This window comes from Lepus europaeus, chromosome 17, assembly GCF_033115175.1.
Source record: "Lepus europaeus isolate LE1 chromosome 17, mLepTim1.pri, whole genome shotgun sequence".
Lineage (NCBI taxonomy): Eukaryota > Metazoa > Chordata > Mammalia > Lagomorpha > Leporidae > Lepus > Lepus europaeus.
This window is the reverse complement of record NC_084843.1, coordinates 49,073,484-49,093,756: the sequence shown is the minus strand read 5'-3', so window position 1 is coordinate 49,093,756 and position 20,273 is coordinate 49,073,484. Positions and strand designations below refer to the sequence as shown.

Below are 20,273 nucleotides of genomic sequence, written 5' to 3'. Positions count from 1 at the left end.
AAAAAGCACAAAAGGACAGCAGGATGAATGGCTCAGGAATACCAGTTATGGGAAGGGGAGTGGGCAGCAGGATTTGTAGAAAACGAGATCTGCGTAAAGGTGGAAAGGAGGCAAGATGGTGGATCTGGAGCCTAAGCCCCAGGGTTGCTGACCCAATTCTCCAGGTCTCCTTTTAATCTGGTGACCTAGTGCTGTATCTCCTTCTCAGTCAGCCTGACACAGACCAAGATGCTCTGGGGTTAACTAGAAAGTTCTATGACCATTAGCTTCAGTGGTAAAGAGAGAGATAATCTATCAGGAGTTTCACCTCAGTGATAAATCTCCACCCTACTGAGTACCTCCACGTCTCAGCTGAGGCCGTGCTGTGCCTCCAACACGTCACAGCAGTGACATCAGGGCCAGCCAGGGTTTGCCAAGCACCTTTCACAACTAACAAGCAGCTCAGATCCAGTGCTTTTACTCTTGAAGGCAGCAATTCTCTGGGACACGGAAGCCAAATAACCAGGTAGAGGTTTTATCTCAACAACAACAACAACACACTCGCAGCTGATCTCCTTATCCACCCCCTACTGCCCAAGGTGAAGTCAAAGCCATGTGAAGGTGCAACTGGGCAATGAGAAACCCAGAGAGCAAACAAGGAATGGAAGAACCCGTTTTCTTAAAACTGCCCCCTCATCAGACCAGGATGGTGAAATTCCAGCTAACAACAGTGCACTCCCTCCCCTCTACATGCGCGCACACGCACAAGCACACACACACACAAACATGCACACACACACAGTTCGGAGGGCTCTGGCCCCCGAGGAGATGTCCCAGCAGCTGTGCTGGTTGAATCGGCGCCCTCACCTCCGGCCCCTGTCTCTGCCTGGACTGTCCCCCAGGGGCTGCTCGTGGCCTCTGGCAATTCTCCCATCTTTTATCCCTTCTTCTGACACTCGCCCTGTCACAGGGACATGGTGAAGATCAAAGGCCTTACGGTTGGGGGGAACTTTCTCCAGTATTTATGTACCAGTGCTGTGAGGCAAGGGGTCTAAAAGCAAGGCACAGGGATGCTGGACTGCTGCAAGCTGGGAGCAGGTCCTGCGGTATCGCATCCCTCACTGCCCACGGACCAGCACTGCCTTCTCCCCGTCTTACTCCCGCCAGCTTTTACCGCTTCGGGAATCCTTACAATGGCCCCTTCACTCCTCCAGACAACACTTACATGGAAAGCTGTCTGGATCCAAAACTTCACACTCAAATACCCACAACTGTGGTTTGAGTTCCTGTGGGGCTGACAGTGTTGTTAATCTCTACTGAAAACACTCATGAGTACGCAGGGTTTCTCAGAACATGCCTGTGCATCAAACTCACCTGCTGAAACACGCGTACCCTGATCAGGTTTCTCTGGTTCCCTGATTCTTAAACCAAGGATAAGAAACAGCAGATTAAACCACCAAGACTTTAAATTGTAACCTCTTACGTTTGGGCCCAAAACACATGACAGAAATGCTTCTACAGGATACAACTGTATTTTTCTCACATACAAAAGAAGTTAACAGTAAGTACAGAATGGCTAACCTGAAACCTGACTCTCATAGGCTGGAAAATCACCTTAAAGGTCCTATCCACCTGTAGACAGACAGGGAGCCTCTGATGCAATTTAAGGAAGGCTCTGATTGCCATCATCATCTCTGCATCAACAGAACAATAAACAAAATAGAAAGCAAAGGCTCAAAAAAAAAAAAAAAAAGCCCACCTTATTTTAAAGTGAAATAGCACCATCTAGTGTTCAAAACTATAAAGTACCAATGCACACAAAGACACAGAGGAAGCAAGGAGTAACAAACTACAGGGAGTGGACAACCCACAACCGACAAGCAACATCAAACTGTCTCCAGGATGGGAATAAGTGCTTTTTTTTTTTTTAAGAGTGGCTCTTTCAATAATCAATTTCAATAAGGATAGGAATGAATACGACAAAATTTGGATTTAGATTGTTTTCATTCTCCCCCTCCCACCCCTTTTTTATTTATTTGACAGGTAGACTTATAGACAGTGAGAGAGACAGAGAGAAAAGTCTTCCTTCCATTGGTTCACTCCCCAAATGGCCGCCACGGCCGGCGCTGCACCGATCTGAAGCCAGGAGCCAGGTACCTTCTCCTGGTCTCCCATGTGGGTGCAGGGGCCCAAGCACTTGGGCCATCCTCCACTGCCTTCCCGGGCCACAACAGAGAGCTGGCCTGGAAGAGGGGCAACCCGGACAGAATCCATCGCCCATATGGGATGCCGGCACCACGGGTGGAGGATTAACCAAGTGAGCCACAGCGCTGGCCCCTCTTTTCTCCTTTCTTAAAAGATACACAGCATGTGTGCCTTAATTCCAGGTTGAACTTAATTTACTCATTTGAGTTCATAAAATACTATTTTCAGTAGCTGTTACAGTTTATAGTTCAAGCTTGTCTATGTAACAGCACAGGGACCACAGCTTCATTCAGACTCATTCTTGAAATACATGACACACACACACACAATAAAAGCCAAAGTATGTCCATACTACTAAATCTAAAAACGAAATAAAAAGGTCAGCAAGAAAGTGTGTCGGGACATGGTAGAGAAACTGGAAATAACTGTATAGCTTCCCCTTTTCCCAAATTAATTGTTTTGAAAGACAATTCTAATGTTGGCAAAAATTTGGAGACATTTACTCTAAAAACTATTCTCATTGCTTTATAACAAACCCTCAAGATCCCTGAACACAGGACCATGTCTTACTTGATTTTTTAACAGCCACAGTACCAGACAATAGGCAGATATCCAGTAAACTACTGCTTGAATAGACTGAAGGCAGATGTATTTTATGAAATAGCCAAATTCAGAGGGAGGAGATAGAAGTCTAGATCCATATTTCATATCCAATGTGACTGTATTTCCTGCACTTCCCCAAACAGTTCTCACTTCAAAACAGATCTCAGTATTTGTCAAGAATCATCCAGGTTTTGGTTTTAGATTTCTGCCCTACCTGTCTGTTCATATGTCTCTCATGTCATCCTATGGAAGGGAGGAAGACCAGCTGGTAGTCCAACCCTCATTAAGTGACATGAAGCTGCCAGACATGCTTGAGGGATGGGTTTTATACCTAAATACCGCAAAAGAGAATAGAAAATGTGCCTTTCTTTAAAAAAAAAAAAAGCTGAACGTTTTTTATAAAATGGTTCTTATGACTTCCATATGGCAATTCGTAAGGACTTGATAAGGCAACAACTGTTTTCATAAGAACACCTGCTAAAAACCAATTTTCAATAAAAATAAATAAAAGATTTGGGACATTTTATGAACTTAGCGGAGGTTTACTTATGATTTTAAAGATTAGCGATTGGTACCCTTGTTTCTAATCTGTTTTCCATTCTTGCAAATATTCCAATCCCTGGAAACATCAGTGAATATTTTATGGTCTTTTCTTCTCTCCTCAAGCTGAAACCTCCTTTCCACTTCATTCCTATCCCACAGCAAAACCTGTAGAAAATACTTCTATCAGACATTTGTGTTCATTATACTACAGAAAGTAATGTGCTATTGACACAAGGTGAATTTAAGCCATCAGTCTTTCACCAGCAATCTGTTTGTAGCTACTTTCCTGTCTCCAATGATTGAAATACTGCTGAGCTAATGATTCAACAACAACAAAAATTCACAGTAATTCTTTCATTCTCAGGATATTCTTTTAGACAGAAAATCCCTTGCATGAGCAACTCCCTTCTTTCCAGTCACAACATCCCCCAAAATATCGTCACAGTGCATGGGGAAAGTTCTATATCACAGCCTGGGATCTGCAAGGCTCGCACATTTAATACATATAAACAGAACAGCCAAACCGCCCTACATCATATAGAAGCCATCGATGGCAGAATTCATCTGCCCTGGCTGGGAGCTCTTTCCATGTTAGTTGCCAGTTTGATTTCTGGCTAATGAACCTTAGCCTCTGTAACTGTCCAGCCAAGAGGCAAATCAGCGGGGGCCTGTGGCTGTCAGGAGTGGTCACTGAGGACCAGCAAGGCAGCAGCAACTCCATCTTTCTCTGAAATTCTTTGAAACCAGCAGCCACCAAGTGGTTCCAAACTAGTAAAGGCCACATTTTTTAGCATGGTGTCCTTATCTGCAATGCTTGGAACCAAAAGTGTCTCATATTTCATATTTAATATTTATATATACATAGATATTGATTAGAAGCACAGTCCAATGCTAAACACAGAGTTCACCTATCTTTCACATAAATCTTCTACACAGACTGAAGTACATTTTGTACCTTTTTTTTTTTTTTTTTTTTTGACAGGCAGAATTGACAGAGAGAGAGAGACAAGGCTGGCGCCATGGCTCAACAGGCTAATCCTCTGCCTAGCGGCGCCGGCACACTGGGTTCTAGTCCCAGTCGGGGCGCCGGATTCTGTCCTGGTTGCCCCTCTTCCAGGCCAGCTCTCTGCTATGGCCCGGGAGTGCAGTGGAGGATGGCCCAAGTGCTTGGGCCCCTGCACCCACATGGGAGACCAGGAGAAGCACCTGGTTCCTGGCTTCGGATCAGCGCAGTGCACTGGCTGCAGCACGCCGGCCGCGGTGGCCATTGGAGGGTGAACCAACGGCAAAGGAAGACCTTTCTCTCTGTCTCTCTCTCACTGTCCACTCTGCCTGTTTAAAAAAAAAGAGAGAGAGAGGAAGCCAGGAGCTGATCCGAAGCCAGGAGCCAGGTGCTTCTCCTGGTCTCCCGTGCGGGTGCAGGGCCCAAGGATCTGGGCCATCCTCCACTGCACTCCCGGACCACAGCAGAGAGCTGAACAGGAAGAGGGGCAACAGGGACAGACTCCAGCACCCCAACCGGGACTAGAACCCGGTGTGCTGGCGCCACAGGCAGAGGATTAGCCTAGTGAGCTGTGGTGCCGGCCTTGTACCATATTTTTAGTGCACTTACATTGTGACCATAATCTGACAGTTGAGGCCAGGAGTAGAATTTTTTCTTTTTTTAAAAGAGTTTATTTGTTTGAGAAGTTGAGTTATAGACAGAGAGAGGGAGAGACAGAGAGAATGGTCTTCTATTAGCTGGTTCACTCCCCAAATGGCCACAATGGCCAGACCTGAGCTGAGTCAAAGTGAGGAGCCAGGAGCTTCTTCCAGGTCTCCCGTGTGGGTGCAGGGGCCCAAGGACTTGGGCCATCTTCCACTGCTTTCCCAGGCCATAGCTGAGAGCTGCATTGGAAGAGGAGCAGCCAGGACACGAACTGTCGCCCATTTGGGATGCGGGCGCCGCAGGCAGAGGCTTAGCCTACTACATCCTAGCGCCCGCCCAAGGAGTGGACTTTTCCACTTTGCAGCATCATGCTGGTGCTCAGAAAGTTTCAGACTGTGGAGCATTTTGCACTCTCAGATTATGCATGCTCAAACTACAGAAGAAAGACTAGGCTCAGGATTGCCTCTCAAGTCTCAGATAAAGCCCCAGGCATCTCAAGGGCATTGGCTGACTTGGAATCACCTAGAGAAAAGCTAGGACAAGCCAGCATCTATTCAGTAGACGGCATTAACTTTTGACGACTTCCATTCTGCAACAGACTACAGATTTCCTCATGATGTGGCAAAAATATGCAGACTCCACAGTGGACCTCAAGTTGCCCATCAACAAGCTGGCCACCTTCGAAAAGTCGCTGAATCTCTGGAGTATTTTATTTTAATTAGGAAATTTATTAAGATCATTGCTAAACTTTCTCATGAATCTAACTGTTACAAAGCAAGTTCTGAAAAGCTAACCTGATAAGATTATTGTACAATTTCTCAGGTATCTCACAATTACTAGGTTCACCTATAATCTAACCCATAGTCAAGAACCTCAGGCTGTGGGTGGTAAACACAAGCGTGGGGGTGCAGGAAAAGTAGCCTCCAATCCCTGCGGAGGGATCCAGCACTGGCTTTGGAGACGGTGGCTGGGACTTCACTTTTTGCACATTCTAGGAATGTTCAATTTTGTATCAGAGAGTGGATGCAAGGCAGCTTTCACTCCCCTGGCACTTCTCGTATAACGTGCTTTTAGACATGAAACAAAGGCTCTGACAGCCACATGTGCAGACAGGATTCTCCTTCAAACCCTCTTCTGGCCAAGTCACGGCTCAGAACGAGACACCGTCACACCAGCTGGTGTTTTGATCACTTCTGCTGCAGGTCCGCAAGTCATTTTGGTGATCAGCAAATCTGAGTCCGACTCGTGGGCAGCCAGCCAGCCATTGCCCACATTCTTCCTGAGGAACAAGCCACTTCCCCCTTGGCTCCCAGAGAACAGACCTTGCTTTTTAAACAAAAAGTGTATACAGGTCCAGCAACACACCAATGTCACATCTTCAAAAATGGAGACACACACTTTATCAAGACCTGGAGACGACCTAAACTAACTGATGACACTGGGTCAGCAATGATTCTCAAAGAATGAAAGGACTACAAGAATCCAACGCTCTTGAAGCTTATTTTTGTAGCCAGTAATATAGATTCCAGATTCTTCTAAGGAATGCTCTTGTTCAACAAAAAATCCAATAAACTGAGTTAGAATAAAAGGGCAAAGAGTTTATTTTGAAAGTGGGGTGGAAAAGCCCAAGTTCTATCGGACTGAAAGCAAAGTGTTGGTGAGCAGACATAACAGACATGTCAGATGGTACAACTGGGATAAGACAGATAACCCAACCTGTAGGAAGCATTCCCCCACCAACCACAGTGCTTTACAACATGGCAAAAGATCACCCAAGGGTCTTAAAATGGAACAAATTAATCTTACTGGTTAACTAAGACATAAGGGGAATAGACAGAGTACTGTGAAAAAAAAATTTTTTAAATAAAAAACTAATTTTCATGAGTCTACACACCATGAGGCCCCATAAAACCTCCTATCAACTTTCATTTGACAGGATGAAAACAACAAAGAACAGGATGGGACGTCACAAAGTTCACTAGAAATGGAATTAAAAGGCAAGTTTATTTTGGTGCAAAATACTGAAATTTGTGCATAATTTTTCCCATAGTGGGCATTTTGCAGGATCTTTCTGAAGATTTCTGGTATTCTTGACATGATAGTAACATGAGTAAATCTAAAGGAAGTAGCAAGCTCCTGCAGACATGTTTCACATTGATTTTTTGGCAATCATTGGAGGTAAGGAGATTACTGTGCAAATGAACATTTCAGACTGAATGAAAGGAAAGAGAGGGAGACAAAATCACAAACCAAATGGAGCCCATGGACCCTTTATAAATTGGGTAGCCAAGAGCTACTCACTTAAGAAAACCCAAAATTACAAGGCCAATGCTGTGGCAAAGAAGAGTAAGCCTCTGCCTGCAATGCTGGCATCCCATGGGTGCTGGTTTGAGTCCCTGCTGCTCCATTTAAGAACCAACTCCCTCCTAATGCTCCTGGGAAAGCAGTGGAAGATGACCCAAGTCCTTGGGCCCATATACCCATGTGGGAGACCTGGAAGAAGCTCCTGGCTTTGGCCCGTCCCAGTTCCAACTGTTGTGGCCATCTGGGGAGCAAACCTGCAGATGGAAGATCTCTCTCTCTCCTTCCCTCTCTCCCTCTCTCTCTCTTCTTCCCTCCCTCCTCTTCTCTCTCTGTACTTCTGCCTTTCAAAAAAAAAAATTAACTACAAGATGAACGAGAGTTTCTGTTGATGGAATACCATCACTTCCAACAGAGTCAGGAGTAACAGTGTTCACAATACAATGATCCTAAGCTAATTGTTCTCCACTGACCCTTCAGTTTCAGGAGGAAATAAGGAATAAGGAAGGAAAGAGTAAATTCTGCACATGCTTTGTATCTATTAAGATTCCTATGTGATTTATCAAAGCGGTTTACTTAATCAGAAACAGTTATAGGGACTCAGCAAAAAAAAAACAGAAATAATCTCAGAGGACAACGAAATGCAAACAAAGCATGCAGCACAGTGCAGGCACACCAGATGAAATAATCAAAACCAGATGCACTTGAGGAGTGTGAGAATCAGAAAAGGGTAAACCACCTTATCTCATGAACCACGTTATCTTATGCAGTGTCAACTCACTCCAAGCACAATCTCAGAGCTGCTATTCAGGTAGAAAGAGGGTACTTAAAAAAAAAATGCAGAGCACAAGAAAAATCTAGCTTCAGAGAGTGGATGGTGGAAAAAGAAAGTTAAAAACACAAAGCCTAACTCTTGTCATCCAAGCTCTATGTTCCAGAGATAAGGAAGAGGGTGCCGGGAAGGAGGAGAGAGGGGAATTAAATTCCAGGAGGATATTTGGCATCTTCAGACTGGTTTATATGCAACAATTCTACAGATAGTATTGGCAGTGCTAGGTTACTAAAAGGGAAGACATTCACATACGTGAGCTACAGATGAGCAGCCCTTGTAATGGTGAGAACAAAACCCAGCCCATACCACCTGCAAAAGCAATCATGCACCCAGCATAAGGACAGGGTATGGAGAAGGAGCTAAACTGAATATGGGTCCTCTGGAATGGAAGTGCAATCCAGGTCTTATACCCATGGTCCTTTTAATGGGAAGAGGGGAGTTGCAGTGGGGCTGGAAGTGGGATACAGCATCCCCAGAAACTGTACTGAGATAACAACAAGTTATGCAAGAGTGTCTCAGGGCCAGAAGTGACTCATCGTCATCGCCTCTCCAAGGAATACTGATGCTCACAGCGTCCATGACAGGTCCCAGAGGTATTGCCTATGGTCTAAACCTAAAGCACCGTCATCTGTGGCCAAGGCAGACTGTTCCTTTTTACAACAGCTGGGACTATTCGTGAAAAATCTTAACACACAGCTATTGGCTGCCATTACAGAATAAGACACCATGAGTTTAACGGTTCACACGCATTTGGCCAGGGAAGTCCTATAAATAACAATGTGGCCACATTATACCACATCCTTGATCTCTGTATGACCTACTAAGAGAAGAAATTTAAAAACTAGAATTTCTGTCTTTGGAATAGTATCTGTAAGAAATGGCATACGAATGAAAAAAGTGCCTAATATGAATGGGCCTTAAAAAGATAATTTGGAAAATGCCTTTCCTCTTCTTCCAACTTTCCACAAACTGATAGCTGTTTTTTTTTTTCCCCCTGACAAAGTCGCACACACAAGGAATCATCAACAAGTGGGTGGAAAATACACATTGTGAAAAAAAAGTACAAGGATTTCAAGACTTTTTGCTCCAAACCAAACTCACTTTTTAATCCCAATATCTATTAACTTTAGGAAACAGACCCATGCTGACCATACCCAGATCCTTAACTGTACATTATTTGTTTCTCTCATACCTTTTGATAATTATTCCCACTGAGAACCAAGGATCTCAATTTCTGAGTCTTTCAACCAAAAGTAGTATTTCTGCTTAAGTAATGAAAAACTACAGACTCCAGTCTTTTATAACCAGCTTTTACTAAAAGCAACAAAACAGGGGCTTCTCAGCAAAAACTGCATAATGTATCACCAGCTAAAGGTAACCAATTAGGTGTAATTTTTCAAAGAAAACAGAATCTGAAATAAAACTTTTTGTTCTATATTGAGTTCCTATAAAAACAAAAACAAAATGCACTAAATTGTCCCATAGAAAAGACTGACAAAAGACTTGGATAAATAACTGAATAGAAAAAAATAGTAAATATATAAATACAATTAAGTTCAAGTACATTAAATAATTTTTGATTACTACAATTAGCAAAGGTTTTTTAAAATGTTAAGGCCAACCAGGATACAGTTAAACATGCCAACACATTCTTGGTAGAAATAAAAACTGGTATAAAATGCCTGGAGAGCAATTTAATGAAGAATCAGGATGTCAAAATTTAATATTAAGAATATACATATAAGGAAGAAAAGGAAACCAATTAAATTAATACTAATTGTAACAGAATCATGTGTAATTTTAATTTCATTCATTATTTCAAGCAATTCTGCATTTCCCATTGTGAAACGTACATTCATAATGTGGAAAAAATGCACCTTAAAATCACTGTTACTAGTAAAGTCTGAGATGATCATGTGTGAAAATTACATCCTTGTGCTTTCAAACAAAATGTATTTAAGACGGAACTTCTCATTTTCCAAGTTCAACAGTTCAAGAATTTCCTTCAAAATCCAGGCCCTTAAATGTTAACGATGGCGACAAGGTTTTTTCAGCTAGACTTTCTTCTTTCTCGTCAACAATTCTCAAACAGAATATTTTTTTTTGTCATGTAGTTCCTCAATTTATGTTTGTCATTTGTTACACCACTACTCTTAATATTTTACTAACATGACTTTGGCTCTGAATACAGAATTCCCCAGTAAAGACTGGAGCAAAAGTACACACTGATGGGGTTAACTGCCACTCAAAGACTTGGTGAGAACAGAGTCCAAAAGGTGGGTAAAGGCCATATGTTTACAGCCACCCGTAACCACATGGAAATGCTTTCAAGCATTTATGGCCACACATCACTCCTTTGCTTCAGTAATGGTTTCCAAAATAAATGGAAGTGAGGGCAATTCTAGTAGCGGGAGTCTAAGACTGTAAAGAATGTTCCAGTTCTTTTCTTGTTTGGCTCCCAAGCAAGCCCATTTAGGAAAGCAGCATGTATATCTCATTCTCAGGATGTCATTAAAAGACCCATTAATGTAAATAAATAACCACTTCAAAGTACAGGGGCCTTACAATAGCTTCGCCAGGATGGCAACTAACAAGATCTTTTATTTTTCTTCTCAGATGCCCAAGCGTTTAAAATGCTATGCTCCATTTGCCACTGCCCGAGGCCCTCCTGTCTTTTGCTGGGCCCTGCTGCATCAGGCACAGAAGGCTGCATCCGGACCTCTGGCCAGAGCCACAGGACTCCACGCCTCACAGATCCACCCGGCAGTCTCTGGCTGGGTCACCTTTCCTACCAGGTACCCACAACTCCCTGTCCTTCCCCTGCCCGGTCAGCACTTGGATGACAATGGCGTCCAGCCGATGCCAGGTGGTAGGCCTTGTCCTCTATTAACATCCATCTAATCCTGCTAACTAAGTGGTCTCTCTGTTAAAAGTTTCTTATTTAAACTGGAGTTAAAGCTGTTTTCTGCCAGATACAATGCCTCTGCTACCAATTCTGTTCCTCCTCTTGATCAGAAAGTGTACAGGAGTTCGGGGTGGTGATGTGGGGAGCTCCACGTTCCGTATGTGTGCTTGTCTAATGTCTCCACAGAAGCACTAACTGGCTGTTGGGGTGGACTCCTAGTCTTGCATAGGTCAAGAACAATATCCCTTAGGTCTCGGAAGATACGGGTTTTTTGTGTTGTGTGTGTGTGTGTGTGAATGTGTTTGGAGATTGATTTCTCTCGCTATTTAAGACAAGTCCATGTCACAACCACAGCACAGAACTACTAATGATTGCAATTTTCTCTATTTTCTCTTCCCCTCTCCATCCCTCCCTCTAAAGGCTATGCAAATGCATTTTAATTACATGGTTATGTTTATTACTGGAAGTATCTTGGCACCTCAGATGTTCCTTGATTAACGAGCTGTAAAGTTTATAGGACCTGAGAGAAATATGTGTGGGTTCAGCAGTATTTTTGAATTCAATATTTTCTTGGCTTCCATTCAATTTTTACCTCTAAAGACATTTTGTTCTTATGTTCCACTTAAAAAAACATTGTTTAAAATATACATGAGTACTTCAGAAAGTTTGTGGAAAATGAAGTTTAAAAGACTGTATTATTTTGGGGTAAACAGTTTTTTGAAAGGTTTTCAAAGAGTTCATGAAAAATGTACTGTGGAAAAACTACACGTGGATTTCGAAAAATGTTTCGCAACAAAATACATTTATCTTTTAATTCCATTTTCTGCAAGAGTTCTGAAGTATCCTTGTAAATTCACATCTTTTTTTACACCAACTTCACATTTACTGAAGTGAGATTTCTGTAATCATTAAGTCAGTCAGTTTCCAGGGAGGTCTGTGCAACTTGTGACCTTGCCTGTAACTAATTGCATTCAAAGGCTGTGCGCATGTATATTGCTAAATTTTTCTGATGGGACTCAGCCTTCTTTATAGTTTTGAGAATCTAAGTCTTGGTCAATGCAGTATGGAATTTTATAAAGACACTAAAATCATATCTTGAAATCCTTAAAAGAACGATTTTGAATTGGCATTTATCTTCCGTTTAGAAATTTTTAACAATTAGATTTTAAAACATAATTTCAGCAACTGACAATGCCAAATTAACGTGCTTGAAAGGCAAAGAGAAAAAGATCAGGAGAGATAAGGATCTTCCATCCTCTGCTTCCCTCACTTGAGCGTATCAACTCACAAAGCTGGGGTTGGGCCAGGCTGATGCCAGGAGCCTCAAACTCGTTCAGGGTCTTCCAAATGGCTAGCAGAGACTCGAGTACTTGGGCTATCATCTGCTGCCTCCCACCGTGTGTGTGAGCAGGAAGCTGGACAGCAGCAGATCTGGGACGGGAAGCAGGCACCCTGATACACACTGTGGGCATTCTAAGTGACACCTTAACCTCTGTGCCAAACACCTGCCCATCCCCGACAGCACCGAATTTCATTCATCACCCCTTCCTTTCAGTGATTATGAGACACAAAGGAGAAAGCAGTAGCAAATAGAAAGAATAGAAAATTTGTGAGAGAAGTCATAACTGAATCAAGTTTTCTTTTTAAAAAAAATTATAGACCATACTGACATGAAAAATCTTCCAATTTTACCTGTCTGCTACAGAAGCAGATTCTTCTATGAATCTTACTTCAGAACCTATGTTAACTCCTAGATTATATCAAACACATTCAGATCTCGAATGGAAGTTCAAGTTCTTCCTCTGCATCACCCACCAGGGTTCACCCAGGCCAGGTACACCCTACAAAGTGGAGTCACAATGAAGACGACACCACGTCTGAGCCACGAAGTGACCACAGACAAGAACCTCCCTCTCCTGACATCACTTCAGCCCTCTGCCATTTAAACTGCCACATTTTTGGTGACAGAAATGGCACCGTTTTATCAAAATGCAAAAGTTATATATTAAGCATTATTTCCTTAAACCATCTTTCTCTTCACTAACCTCAGTGACTCTCCAATTTCATGGAATTAAGCGTTTGAACTGTCTGCTGTATTCTTCAAAGCCCTTCTTCTGATCAGGAACAAGCCCACTTATTCAGCCTTCTCCTCTCATCACCCTTTACATAATTTGCGCTAGAACCAAACCTAAACACTCACTATTGTACCAGAATGTTCTGTTGTTTCCTATCCACATGCTCTGTGCCTGCACATTTCAAATTTCAGTTCTATCTGTTCGATCCTCACTACCTCAAGACTGGTCCTGGGGCCGGCGCCCTGGCTCACTTGGTTAATCCTCCGCCTGCGGCACCCGCATCCCATATGGGCGCTGGGTTCTAGTCCCGGTTGCTCCTCTTCCAGTCCAGCTCTCTGCTGTGGCCTGGAGCACAGTGGAGGATGGCCCAAGTGCTTGGGCCCCTGCATCCGCATGGGAGACTAGGAAGAAGCACTTGGCTCCTGGCTTCAGATTGGTGCAGCCATTTGGGGAGTGAACCAATGGAAGGAAGACCTTTCTCTCTGTCTCTCTATCTATATCTCTGTCAAATAAATTAAAAAAAAAAAAAAAACTGGTCCTAACACCATGTTTTAGTCAAGCTCCTACAGTGCAAAGTAAGGTCTACCTCTGCTGGCTTTTTGTGACACTGCTCAGTCATCTAATAAGCCCAATCACAAGCTAACCTAGAATATACATACCTACTACGTCTCCTTAAGTCTGTAGGTCCCTCGGCCTGATGGGAGACACTGTGCTCAGTCTGTATTAATCCCCACCACCAAATAGACCCTTACCGAATCTTGGATTACAAGTATGAAGTTAATATCTACTTTTCACTCTTGTGCCTGATTACCTGCTTCCCCGTCACTTCTGTGCACGTATTCCCTCTTCTACACTACGAAGCCCAGTGACCCTTCAAACACCCAGAGCCCTTCAGACTTCAACACAACCATCAGCAAGACTCTGAATCATTTTGTCTTTGTGCTACCACCTCATTTCTCTCGGTTCTACCATGAACCAAAAGGTAGGCAACTTCAAATTTTATTTTCTTATTTTTTTAACATTTATTTATTTATTTAAAAGGCAGAATTACAAAGAGATCAGCAGATGGAGAGAGATAGAGATCTTCAATCTGCTGGTTCACTCCCTAAATGAGTGCAATGGTTAGGGCTAGGCCAGGCCAAAGTGAAAAGCATGGAACGTCTTCCAGGTCTCCCACGTGGGTGCTGGGGCCCAAGCACTTGGTCATCTTCCAGTGCTTTACTAGGCACATTAGCAGGGAGCTAGACTGGAAGTGGAGGCAACCGGGACCTGAACCAGTGCCCAGATAGGATGTGGCATACGCCGCAACGCCGGTCCCAACTTCAAATGTGAAACCCGACTCTCTGGCATACACGACAACACTACAGAGTACAGTAAGACTCACATATAAAGATAGTTGTGAGGAGTCAACAAAAGCGAATAACAGCAGGGTTTATTCACAGCGTCTGATATGGTATAAACACCTCATATGAGTTAGTTGTTATTACTGAATGAAGAATTACTACACAGTAATCATCCTAGCTGTTCTCTGGACATATTTTTACTTCTCTTGTTTCCTTCAGGGATGTTTTATGATTTAGGGGGGTCCCAAAAAGTCTAATCTCCCAGTACCTCTTTCAGATATGCTCACAATGGCATTCAGAGCAGCACTGCAGACAGATCCATGCTGGTGTGGAGTGACACTGAACAACAAAACCCCAGGGCCTCGCCTAGCAAACTGATAGGAAGCCCTGTGTTTCTTCTCTTTGCATTGCTCCACACAGTACAAACATCTCTTCTTTTTTACTGTGATTCTAGTATAAATTAGATTACAAAGCTTCATCCTATGTTTATAATGCTAGTGTTTGCATTTTTTGCTTTCTTTTTAAATGGGAAACTCCTACTGGATTATTAATATCATCCTCATAAAAAGAGATATGATAAATGAGAATCCAAACATATGACTCATTCCTAGACTTTTAGATAAATTTTCATATGCTGCTTGACGTTTGATCTGTTTATTTTTCCTCATTTTTAAGGAGTATTAAGAATGTACAACATATCAGTGTGGTAACTCCTTACTGGAGATAGTTTCACTGTGCAGTTCATTAGAGGGTAATACTTGAACAGAGAAAGAAAAAAAATAACAAATGGGATAAATTCACTTTGTCATACCTCACTGTTCTCCCAAAAGGGGAGAAGGGACAATTTTTAAATGGAATTATCAGAATATTATGGCTGCATAAAAATTCTAAAACATTAAAAATGAAATAGAAAGTTAACATAAATTTGTAACATTTATGTAAAACTTTTTTTTCCCAGAAGACCCTTTCAATATTTGTGTTAGAAAATACAGCAAAGAGGTTCTAAGCAAAACTTCCAAAAATACTAGAAGAAACCACAACTGGTAACGTTTATATACATTATATCCACTGTCTTAGGGCAGCGAGGCAGGGTTTGTGTTTTCAGACTCTACTCTTTTGCTGTTTTCAAAATTCTTTTTGTCTTTGACTTTTGGCAGTATGATTATAATGCATCTTGTGAAGTCCTCCTTAGATTGAACTTGTCTCAGGACCTCTGAGCCTCATGTACCAAGATGTCTATATTTCTCCCAAGATATGAGAAGTTTTCAACCAGAATTTTAAAAAATAATAATAATCACTATCCTTCACTCACAATATCATTTCCCCTCTTTGTAAGACTGCCATAATGCAAACATTATTTCCCTTGATGGTTTCTCACAAATGCCGTGCGCTTTCTTTCTTCTCTGACTGGATAATTTCAAATCAAGTGTTTTGAGTTCACATATTTGCTCATTTAGTGGATCAAATCTGCCGTTGAAGCTTTTTACAGCGTTTTTCATTTTATTTCTTCAACTCCCAAATTTGGTTTATTTTTAATTTCACTATGTCAGAACTGTTTTGTTGGTAGATTTTCTTGATTACACTCAGTTATTCATCAGTGTTCTCTTGTAGCTCACTGAAGCTCCTTAAGCAACTATTTTAATTCTTTGTCAGATAATTTGTAAATACCTATTCCTTTGGTGTCAGTTACTAAAGAATTAATGTTAACTTGCTAATGTCATGTTTCCTTATTTATCTGTGTTCCTTTGAGTATTGCTTGGCTTTGCTAACATTTAAAGAACCAGTCATCTCCTACAGTCTTCAATGAATGGTTTCCAGCAGTTAGCAGTTACCAAGTTAGGGATTCTGAAGCATTTTCAAAATGCTTCCGTGGATGTACCCACTCCATCCCCCTTCCTCCTTCTTGAGAGGTAATTCCTAGGATAAGGGTATATACCTTCACCCAGAAAGCCTGGGTATGTGCTGATAGCCTCCCATTTGTTTCCCTAGGGTGGCAGCCCAAACTGCTCAAGTATTGTGTACCTTCTGCCTCTCCAAGTGAAGCACAGTGACTGCACGTGCTGATGAGCTATCTATAAAAGCACACACTCACTGCCTGAGCAGTACGCATAAGGCAAACAGTCCCAGGAGGAGAGAGGGAGGACATATGGCATAGGGATACATGACAGCAAGTTAGGGGTGCATGGGTAAGGTGTCTATTGGCTCCAGAGCAAGCGTCCTGATGGAGTATGGAAAGTCGTCAGTTTATGGGGCCTTTTGTTGAATTTTGAGCCCTGGTTTCTTTTTTGACTCTCCCACTGTCTGCCCTACTCCCAGCCTCTCAGTCTTACAGATTCCCTCAGTATTCTGAGTGGGACAAGAAAGATGTGGACCTCTTGAGCAGCATTCTGTATAGTTGGGAAAGACGGATACTCACCCACCACATGCTCACTTTCTCTATGGGAGGAACTGCACCAACCAAGGGGGTCTCCCTTGGCATTGACCTGTGCTGCTTTATGGTAGCACATTTATCAGCTAGCTACTAGCTACTTAGCTAGCTAGCTATTTCGCTATAGTAGTGGGCTGGAACTTCACTGGATTCCCAGAATCCCACAAAAGTATTCTCATCAAAGGGAGGCTGTCAAAATTGGTGCTTCTGCAGGGAGGTGGCTGGGGAAACCGTCTGTTCTGCAATCTTCCTGACTCCACTCCCAACAAGCTTTAATTGCTACAAAGATATCTTATTAGCTTCTTAGTTGATCAAGGAGACAATCCAAACTTTGTTGAGATTTGTATCACTAAACACAAATGTGTAAGATAAGGAAGGGAAACATTTTCCTACATCCACCCTCAATTACACTCCCCATCCCCATTTCTACTGTAACAACAAAATAAAAATAAATACTCATAGGGTCATTTTTACATTAATAATTAATATATTACAACAAGTTTCAGCTTGCTAGTTATTGTCCCTACTATTCTCCTTTGATCCCCACCCCATGGCATTGTATCCAAGACTAGATTTGGCCTTAATCTGGTTCACAGATTGGCTTTTCTTGGGAAATAATTCAGCATAAACCACCTCTAAAGCTAAAAGACACTAAGCAGCAATATAACTGAAGAGCAAGACCACGGTCCTGCCAGAAAGTATCAAGAGAGTCCAAACGGCAGGAGACAGCTTCAGGGGGTGACTAAGAAGAGACCTGAGCCAAAAAGGAATATTTCTGTGCTGATTCCAATAGCACAATGCATGTTATAATGTGATTGTGGACTGGAAAGATTTCATATGCCCTTGTGGACTAAACTTTATTGAATGCCTGGAAGAGAGAGGTTATTTGGATTATTGGATTGATGGGCAGCTTTTGACAGTCCTACCCCTCCCTTCAACACCTGCTTTTATTCGTTAAAAGAGAAAAGTTCTATTAAATTTTAATCGAGTGAATTCAGAAGGAGAAATGGAGTTGGCACCAAGTTTTTCTGACATGACCGTTGGGAAGTGTAGAACATGACAAGTATCCTTTTAGATAGGAGAAAAAAGTAGTTTTGCTCTTTGACCTCTCTTGGGATGAAAAAACTTCAGCAGGTAAAACGTTACACTACCTCATTTATGATCCGGCTTATCCAGAATTCTGTTTTAGATATGCTTATAAATACTAGGAATTGATGGGATTCTCATGCCCTTGACAGGGTACATGTTTCAGGATTCACACTAGAGTTTATTATTTGCAACCTCGTTAATGCCAACTTCACTAATTCACAATATGAATGTTTTTAGCTAGGTAGGGGTTCATCCATACTTTGGATGTGAGAAGTAAATGAGCATAAATCAAAACAACTGGGCAAGAGAAAGCCTATTCAGACAGCGTCACGTAACGTGGCAGCCCAACCTGCACATATTTAAACCACATGATACCTCCAGCAACTAATCATCAAACTGCTCTCCCCAGGAAGAGATCATCATTCAGTTACCTAAGCCAAAGCAGAAGGAAAAAAACAAAATAAAACAAACAAACAAACAAAAAAAACACAAAAAACTCCTCTGGACTCAAGTTTTCTTCTAATTGACACAGATATCACCTTAGCTATTTCAGATTAGTAACATAATGAAATGTTTATTTTTTTCATATAACTTGTTGGCCATTCTCAGAAAAGATGGTGAGCTCGCTTGAGTTTATTATTTCAATTTAAGCTCCTCAGTGTCCCTGAATTTCAGCCTACTGATTTGGTGTTTTTATCCATACCAGGCAAGGATTAAGAAAAATTAATGGAAATGGCATAGAAAATTAATTAATTTGAAAAAAAATTATGTAGGATCTCTGTCTTTAATGTGCTGTACATTGCTATTTAATGCTATAATTAGTAATCCAATGGTAGTTTTTTCACTTTATGTTGCTATATGGGCAAAATGTTGAAATCTTTATCTAATATATACTAAACTGATCTTCTGTATACAAAGAGAATTGAAAATGAATCTTTACATGAATGGAAGGGGAAAGGGAGCGGGAAAGGGGAGGGTTGCGGGCGGGAGGGAAGTTATGGGAGGGGGGAAGCCATTGTAACCCATAAGCTATACTTTGGAAATTTATATTCATTAAATAAAAGTTTAATAAAAAAAAAAGAAAGAAAAATTAAAGGCCTAAAATCTAAAACCCTCACTTTTTCCTACTCTTGAAGAACAAAATAGGATATGACCATTCTGAAACAAAAAACTGAAATCAATCCTAAAGCCTTGTGTTTCTCCTCCCTGCCTCTGAAGTGGGTTTTACGCTTGCTCAGATCTTTCTGCCTTCTGCTGTACCAGCATACAGGTACTGATCACCTTGTTTTCTATATTCTTTTATCACCTTCCACGTTTATATCTTTGTTTTTATCATGGGTGAATTTCAGGTTCTGTCTCCATCATGGATTTTTCTGTGAATACGGTATCTGGAACAGGATACAGTCTTGCAAGTACAGACTTTTCTCCATAGTCATATAAATCAGATTTTCCCCCCACTTCTCTGGCTCAGTCTAAGTCCTCTGCATATGAGCTGAATTATAAATCCCTGAAGGAACTGTGTTTTTGGCAATTCACTGTTAATTCTAGCTTCTTCTTCATCGTTTGTCTTATAAGGCATCCAAAAGCCTAATGTAGGAAACTGGACATTATAGAAGTAATATAGCTATGAGTCCTGGTACACTGAGGCAAACTCAGTTTCATTACTTATAAAAGGGTTTTGATCATGATCCCTATTTCCTAACAAGTGCTTAGTAAACACTGGTATGAACTATGGCACTGGTACCTCTGAGGTCTCCAACCAGCACTGCACTCACAGCAAATCCACGAGTCTTAATCTTCACCTGGTACCCCCTCTCAGTCTCTTTTCCTGTCTTCTCTGCCTGGGCCAGAGAAGCGTCTGCTTGAGTACTCTGCCTTCTTCCGTGCCTTTTGCCTGCGGCAACTAGTCTTACTGCTCACCCAACAGCCCAGGACTTCCCAGTTCCAGTTTCCCAGCGCTGGTCCCACCTGTGAACCTTCTCAGCCGTAACTGCAGCCTCTACTCAACTTCTCACTGTCTTCATGCCCTCTGATTTCAACACGGGACATCCAAAAGGCTTTATTGTCTTCTTCTTTTTGGGGGAAAATGGGAGTCTCCATAGTTTCCTTAGGAAGATGCTCGTATAAAAAGTAACCCAAAAGTTAACAATCAGCAGCAGACGATCTTTAATTTTATTATGAAAACTCATCCTATTTTATTATAAAAATTGGTCTGTGTGCCCAGCCCGACTCTTCTGGCATCTCTCCCGTGCATAATTCACCTTTAGCAGTGCTAGACAGGGTGACACAGCCCATTATCAGGAATCACCAGGCTGGTTTTTT

At 41.9% G+C, this 20,273-nt stretch overlaps 1 protein-coding gene across 4 annotated transcripts in view; it reads right to left on the bottom strand.

The window, feature by feature from the left end:
* Window positions 1–20,273, bottom strand: part of BICC1 (BicC family RNA binding protein 1) — a 338,019-nt gene that overhangs the window by 46,844 nt on the left and 270,902 nt on the right. The gene's annotated exons all lie outside the window — the stretch shown is intronic.